Raw genomic sequence first — 8,092 nt, 5'->3', positions numbered from 1 at the left:
AATTGAATGATGCAAAGAAGAAGTATTATGTTTATGATCAAGAGTTCTATGCAATAGTTCAGGCCCTAAAAAAATGGAGGCACTATTTATTGCTAAAGGAATTTGTTTTTTATACTAATCACCAAGCATTACAGTACCTAAATAGACAAGGTAAATTGAACTAGAGGCATATGAAGTGGATAGTGTTTCTGCCGAGCTATACATTTGTGTTGAAGCATAGAAGTGGAAATTCTAATAGTGTTTCAGATGCATTGAGTATGACGAAGTTGTTGCTTACAGTAATGTAGGTTGAAGTAGTTGGGTTTGATGAACTCAAGAGTTTTTACTCTAAGGATCCTAATTTTTTTGAAGCATGGAAAGCTTGTAAAGAGCCTATTGTCGTAGACAAAACCAAGTGGCTAGACTATTTGACTCATGATGGTATGTTGTTCAAGGGCAGTCAATTGTGCATTCCAAGGAGTTCCATGAGGAAAAATCTGATTAAAGAAAAACATAGTGGAGGGGTGGTAGGACATTTTGGTTGAGATAAGACCATTTCCATTCTTAGAAAACATTATTTTTGGCCTCAAATGTCACAGGATGTGAAGAAGTTTGTACAGAGTTGCCAGGTTTGTCAAGCAGCCAAGGGATTTAGTCACAATACTGGACTATATCAGCCATTTCCTGATCCATCAAAGCCATGGGAGGACATAAGTATGGATTTTTTTCTTGGATTTTCGGGGACATAGAGGGGTAATGACTCAGTATTTGTGGTGGTTGATAGGTTCTTCAAAATGGCACATTTCATCCCATGCCACAAAACTCATGATGTTTTCCATATTGTAGACTTGTTTTTCAGAGAGGTGGTAAGACTACATGGTCTCCCAAGGAGTATAGTTTCTAATAGAGATACTAAATTTTTGGGGTATTTTTGGAGAACATTATGGAAGAAATTGAGAATGAACTTGAAGTTCAGTTCTACACATCACCTACAGACTGATGGACTGATTAAAGTGGTAAATAGAAGCCTGGCCAATTTTTTGAGATGTTTAGTTAGGGATAAACCCAAGCGATGGGATTTGATACTACCACAGGTAGAATTTTCTTACAATAAGTCAATAAATAGGAGTACTGGTAGATCACCATTCTAAATTGTATATGGAAATAGCCCAAGGACTGCACCAGAATTGAGAAACATGGAGCAAGGGGAGAGGACAATTGCTAAAGTAGAAGAATTTGCTAAACATATCAAGCATCTACATGAGGAGGTCCAAGTACACATTACCAAGATGAACCAATAGTATAAAGCTAGGGCTAATCAAAGGAGAAGACATAAGGGGTTCCAAGTAGGGGATCTAGTCATGGTACACTTAAGAAAAGAAATATTTCTAGTAGGTACTTACAACAAACTAAAGATGAAGAAATTTAGCCCCTGCGAAATTCTAAAAAAACATGACTCAGGAAATGCATAGAGGTGGAGTTGCCAGATGGAATTCACATTTCTCCTATCTTCAACATTTTTGACTTAATAGAGTATCATGATGACGGTGCAGATGAGGGTTTGATGTTGGAGCCATGTCCAATTCCTACTTCTAAGAAGGAGGAGATAGAAGAGATTCTAGATAATCTTGTGGGTAGAAGTACTAGAAATAGGAAGTATGAAGAGTACTTGGTTAAGTGGAAAGGATGGCCGATAGAGGACTCAAATTGGATATCAGTAGCTAAGGTTTTCCATTTGGGATTTCCTCTACCATCCATTAAGTGATAAGGTCACTTTTCAATCTACCCTGGGTATCTGAGTAGGAGCATCCAGAGGTATAAGGGAAATCCTATGTCACCCAAAAAATATACCAAGATATAGTTTTTTTTTCATGTGTTTTCATTTTTGGATAACCATTTGGGTCAAATAAAGGTTCCAACTCTCATAGTTCCACTATTAGTGTTCTGGGTTAGAGGTTTTAATCACCTTGGGATATGTGTAAATGCTAGAAAAATAGGACTATATAGTTGAATAATAATTATGGTGAGTTAGAAGGTTTAAACTGGTAGAATTATTATAATTATAATTCAGAACATTCCAAAAAAAGAATTAGGTCAAAAGGCCTCACAGTTTGAAAGTTATTACAGTTTTTCAACTTCTAGGGGACCTCCTAAGAATTCTTCAAAGCTAGGTCTGGGGCATTAAATGACCTCATATAGGGCCAAAAAATGGGGGACAAGTTAAGCTATTCATTAGGGCTATATAGAACTTTGAGAGCTTTCTAGAAATGTAAATGGTATGTCAATCGTAGCTATGGTTCAAAAGTTATGCCACCTGGAAGTTCGACTACCATTTCTGAATTCTTCTAATTTTGCACTGACTTCTAATATGACTTTTGGAGCTTTCTATTTGGGCGGTTGATGTCAACTAGCACTTTCTAGAATGTATTCCTAATCCTTAACCCTTTGGGGTCTATTTAAGAAAATTTATGGCCTTGTAAAAGGTAGTTCAGAGTGGAGTTTGAGAGGAGGTACTGGAAGGAGAAATTATCTCTAGGTTTTTACTATTGTAAGCCCATAGGGCATGTTTTGAAGATTGTTTTCTCTGTACTAAGTTTATTAGCATATTTTCATAGTTAATAAAGTTTCCCTTTCCCATTGTGTCCATCCTATTATTTGGCTTGACCCCATCACTTTTCAACATCTTTTTCACCTTCTACCAATAAGATCCATTGATCCATCCATAATCAACATACATAGAACCTTTTGTAGATTCTCCACTACAATCTCTATTCCGACAAGTCTACTCACTATGACTCTTCAACCCACAAATCTAACAAGGGTAAAGATCCCAACATTTATCATCTTTATTTTTTCCCTTCTACAATTAGAACATGTAATACATTCTTTACTCTAAACTAATTTGTTGGAACCTCCAACACTGTCAATATCAAACCTCTCACACTTACCAAATTCAAGACCCATATATTTGGGTTTCCAAATGGGCTCGATGGGATGCTTCATGCCTTTCCCATGATTTCCTAATCTCCTTCCTTTGAAACCCATTTTTTGCATAATCTTCAAACCAATAATATTTTTAAAAGATCCATCATTATCATCATAACAATTTCCATCTATACATGCAAAGTTCTTCTTACCTTCATCTTTACCTATTGAGATACGATAAAAAACCAAATCTTCTTTCCTATAGGAAACGTCACAAACTGACAATGTTGATTTTAAGATCTTATTATCTTTTTCCCAAATCTTTCCCTTCTTACCCAAATCAACATTCTACTTCTAAGTTATTTCATCAAATAACATTAAATTATCCTTCAATTGAACATTTTTCATTTTAATAATTTCTAATTCTTTTTCTAGATTCTCAATTTGGCCTAACTAATCATATCTCTCCTTTACAAACTTTTAATAATTCTCTAAAAAATATGAATTAAACTTTTCTATCTCAGTTCATCATTCAAAATATTATTTTTCAAATCAAACTTTCATTCTCTTTCTTTTCTTTCTTGTCTAGCTTCCCCATTGAAATAAATAGAAAATATTATACAAATAGATTACCTCTATTGTAAGCAATGTTCTTGGACTATATAAAATATATCTTCTTAATTTTGATAATCATTCAATCTTCCATATTCAATCTTTCTTTGTAAGCTTCTCAACACAACCTACACTCTTTCTTCAATCAAATCTACAAAGCATCAAAATTGTCTTCACTCATTTCTTCATCTCAATATTTTGTAAACATCTTTCCCCAAATCACACATGTTCAAATCTTTTTCAAAATATTATAGTCTAGATAATGTCATGAACACACTCCACATCCCAAGATCATTGTCCACTCTCATATTGTCTTGCCTTGGATCTATCCATACAACTCTGGTACTACATGTAGAATGTGTAAATGGTCTGAAACATAATCAAATAAGGAAAAATGCAAAATAGAATAGAACACAAAGAGAACACATAATTTAAAACAAATCATACATAGATCTTTACACACAAATACTATATATCTTTATTGATATTCCATACTAATTATATATTACAGACTCACAACCTAAATAGATTCTATCTCTATTTATTATAAACAAAATATTATATCACTGCTCATAACTGTAGCATATAGATGTTTGCATGAATTAGGAAATGCATGCATTATCCATGTCATAGTCTATGCATTGGAGAAACTAGTGTAACACAAATCAAATCTATCCAAGTTTGACAATGAAACTAAGACCTTTGATGACAACTTCAACATCACTTTTCTAACACAAATATGACAATAGCCTAGATGAAAGCATGAGGAACAAAAGCATGAGAGGCAAGAATGCTTGGCATAGGCCAATCATGAGGATCAGTAGCACCTGCAATGAAGGTGGGGTGAGTGGAGCCTATGTAGCAGTATTCAAACCTGGTACAAGGGAGCTTAGTATAGAAATCTATTGTCATAGAGAATGCTCATATGACATAGAAATTCATGGCCTTTTAAAAGAGTCTCTTGGGTACAATTTTATGGCAGCAGGAGAAAATTTCCTTCTATAGAAGTATATGATTGTGGATTAGAAAACACTGACTAAAGAATGTAAATTAATTATTATTATTTGTTAAGACTTAATATATTTGAACTCACATAGGAAAGAGTTGTATTATAAATCATTTTTTATAAATAATTTATGTTTAGTCTTGCCTATGTATAGGTGGAGACAATAGTTTTCAATCCTCTTTTCTCTAATAGTTCATACGTAAATTTTTGTGAAAAGCATAGGATATTTTCTATACATTATATTTTTTAGATTAATTTCAATTGAAATGAATTTCTTCTTAAAAATTTTCTAATTTTTCATTGGCTAATGTCATTTTCCCTTGTGATTTTTTTAATTTTCTTTTCAAAAAAATTGGCATAGAATTGAGTTCAATGAACATGGAAATGGGTGAAGTGGTGGAAAGTGGTGGAGAGTCTTGTGTAAAGTATTTATTGTGGCCTTTTTCATGCACAAATTTCCATCAATGTGTTGCATTCCTTCTACATCCAGAAGCCAAATGTGTTTGGTAATAAATGTATTATTTTAAGAATTTTTTGTCCATCCAGTCTTATTTCATTACAAGAAATATTATGAGGCATGATGATAGTAGGAGTGTGAGGTTCTTTTAATCCTGATGGTTGTGTAGATATGTAAATAGCTCATGGCCATTATATTGAATTAGGAAACATTGTCAATTCTATTTTTTTATCAACTAAATTTTAAAATTTTAGTCTAAAGGGTTTCTATTACTATTCACTTGTGCTTCTATGGACTATTCACTTCTCCTTTTAGGGAATACATTTGAGCATCATAGCATTGAAGAAGGGGGAAACTTGGTGATTAAGGTTTGATTGCATATTGCGTGGTGAAAAATTAAATGCACTATCAATATAGACATAGTAAAGTCCTGATCCATCAACATTAGTAGCTTGAATAGCACCAACAACATATCTAGAAAAGGGCTAGAGGTGGCTTATCTAACACCAACTATAGTCAAGAAAGTAGGTAATTGATGGATAGGGTGGCCCAAAAAATGATGTAGTTACCTCTATCCACTTGATATTAGGTGATACCTATAAGGAATTTTCATTTGGTCATAAAAAGAAGCTAAGAGACAAATATAAAAAATTTAAACACTTAGGTGTCAATCCTTCAAATTATTTAATTTTTTAGAATAATTAGTTCAAATTCATCATTGTGAGCAGGAGATTTATTGTGGTGATTTTATTTTTTCATTTAAATGAAACTAGGGGTAGGAGAATAATACAAAAGGTGGTGGCCTTCATAGCTTCATTTCATTAAGGGATTATTTCAAATACTTTGCATGCTTTCTTTAATTTTTTTATAGTTTCCATACATGTATATCAAGTTGGCTTCATAGTCCTCAAACTACGTGTTACATTCATGGAGAACAACATCCATTCTCTTGTTCATGGATGGCTATTTGAAACTCCATTTCAAATTCTATTTTGGCACACAAATTGGGCTTTCATCAACTACGTTTTAAACATAATCCATTTTGTGCATTACCCACATATGATTTCACTTCCATTGAACACTCCTATGAGAAAGCTAGATTCTTTGCAAGTAGATAACCTAACCCATTTTAGCATGAAAAACACTGCAATATTCACATTCATGAGATGATGCTCTTAGAGGAATTCAAAAATTCATTGTGGGAGAGGACTCATTATTTACCAAAATGTACTTTGTAAAAATAAATAATGATGTATTCACAAATTCAACAAACATTGCATGCACTTTCATTTAGTATTCAAACTTATGAGAATTTGACAAGCAATTTTTAGGGTACATCTGCAAATCTTGGCCCTGCATTGATATTAATTTCATGCATGTAATCATCAAAGAAACATGTGATAGCATTCAATAACCAACACATACCTTCTTGCAAAAACAAATGTCTTTCATCTACACTTTGATGGATAACTTGGATGGTCATAGTTGTTCCTTTCCATCATTGAGAAGGTTAGTAACATAAATCATTTCAAATTTTATTTAGTATTTGATGGATACAGTAGGTTGGCTTGAGCCTTGGTACAACACATATTCCAGAAGATCCTAAACTGCCATGACTGGTGGTTGTTTAGTCATAGAAGTCATCATGCATATGAGGTATCACATTCCATATGCAATGTCTTTTAAGGATTTAGTAATAAAAAAATGAAGCTGCCCGTTTTAGCTTCTTTATACCATAATAATTGAGATATTTTTCCAAAAAATCAAGATTCTAGTCATACAATGTATATTTCTTTAGAGATTTCTGGTTTATAATTCAAAAGGTCATGCAATTTCTTTGTAACTAACTATTCTTCTAAAAACATGTGTCTACATTGCCTATTAGTTTTTCATTTGGGAAAGGCCACAAATTATTTTATTTTCAATTTCTTCGTGGCATTATTCAAGCTGTGCAGTTTGCCCCTTTTGCTTTTTCTTTTCATAAACAAAAGTAGTTATAAAATTCAATGGTTAATGAATTCATTTAAAATATGCTTTTTATAATGATTGCTTTAACTTTTTCTTTTGTAAGTTAATGAATCTAGATAATTGCTTAACTTTATTTTCAGGAGAGGTTACAGAATTGATAGAAAATGTGTTTTTTTAATTAGTTTATTAACTCTTTTGTTTTAATTAATTGATTTAAAGTATGTATTTGGGAATCTATGATTAGCTTAGCATAATTCTTGATTTGCACTTTTGAGTTTTCAAAATGTTGGATGAAGTTTGAGATGAGCCAAAGTGCTTAGAATTATAAAATCAAAAGATATAATAATAAATAGTTGACATTTTTAAAGCTCAAAATTGGCACATTTTAAGTCAATTTTCTACCCAAAATGATAAATTTTTGAAGGTCTGACAAATAAATGCCATGAAGATTATGAGTGGCAATTAAGCATGTAATAATATAAAAAAATGCATTTCCATTCATGTATTGCTGATATTTAGTTGCACATTTTCAACCTTTATTAACCAGTATTTATGTATGAATAATACACAATGTTTAATATTAAATTTTTAATGATCACATTTCATTTTATTATATTGATAAATATTTTATCAAATTCTCCTCCTATTTCATTACTTCATACTTTCCCTTTTTTTACAAAGGTGAGACTATAACTCTCAACTCTTGTTGTCTATAAAGTTGAAATTTAAATAGTATTTTTAATAATAAAATATAATAATTTTTTACATTTTTTAGAAAATAGAATCAATTATTCTATATTAAGCATAACTTTTTTATTTTTTAAAAACTAAACATCAAGTCACATCTTGATGATGGATTACAAAGTATCATCTAAAATGTTGTACTAAAATAGACAAGGAATCGAATCAAGAAGCTATTAAATAATTTAAAAATAATTTTCAAATTTGAAATGCTTAAAAGTAATATTATGTGTGAATTTTAAAATCATACCAATTAATTAATTACTTAATATTTAATGTTATTTATATTTAGGTTTCAAAATGATTTGCAGGTTCATATATGAAAGTATTTTAACAACTTTATGCTAAAATGGAAAAGTTGTAAGGTCCTTATGACCTTGTTCAAATATTTTCTAATGAAAAGT

The sequence above is a fragment of the Cupressus sempervirens genome, chromosome 4 (assembly GCF_028749045.1).
Source record: "Cupressus sempervirens isolate cs-2001-9-10 chromosome 4, ASM2874904v1, whole genome shotgun sequence".
Classification (NCBI taxonomy): domain Eukaryota; kingdom Viridiplantae; phylum Streptophyta; class Pinopsida; order Cupressales; family Cupressaceae; genus Cupressus; species Cupressus sempervirens.
The sequence above is the reverse complement of the archived record's forward strand: the minus strand, read 5'-3'. Positions refer to the sequence as shown.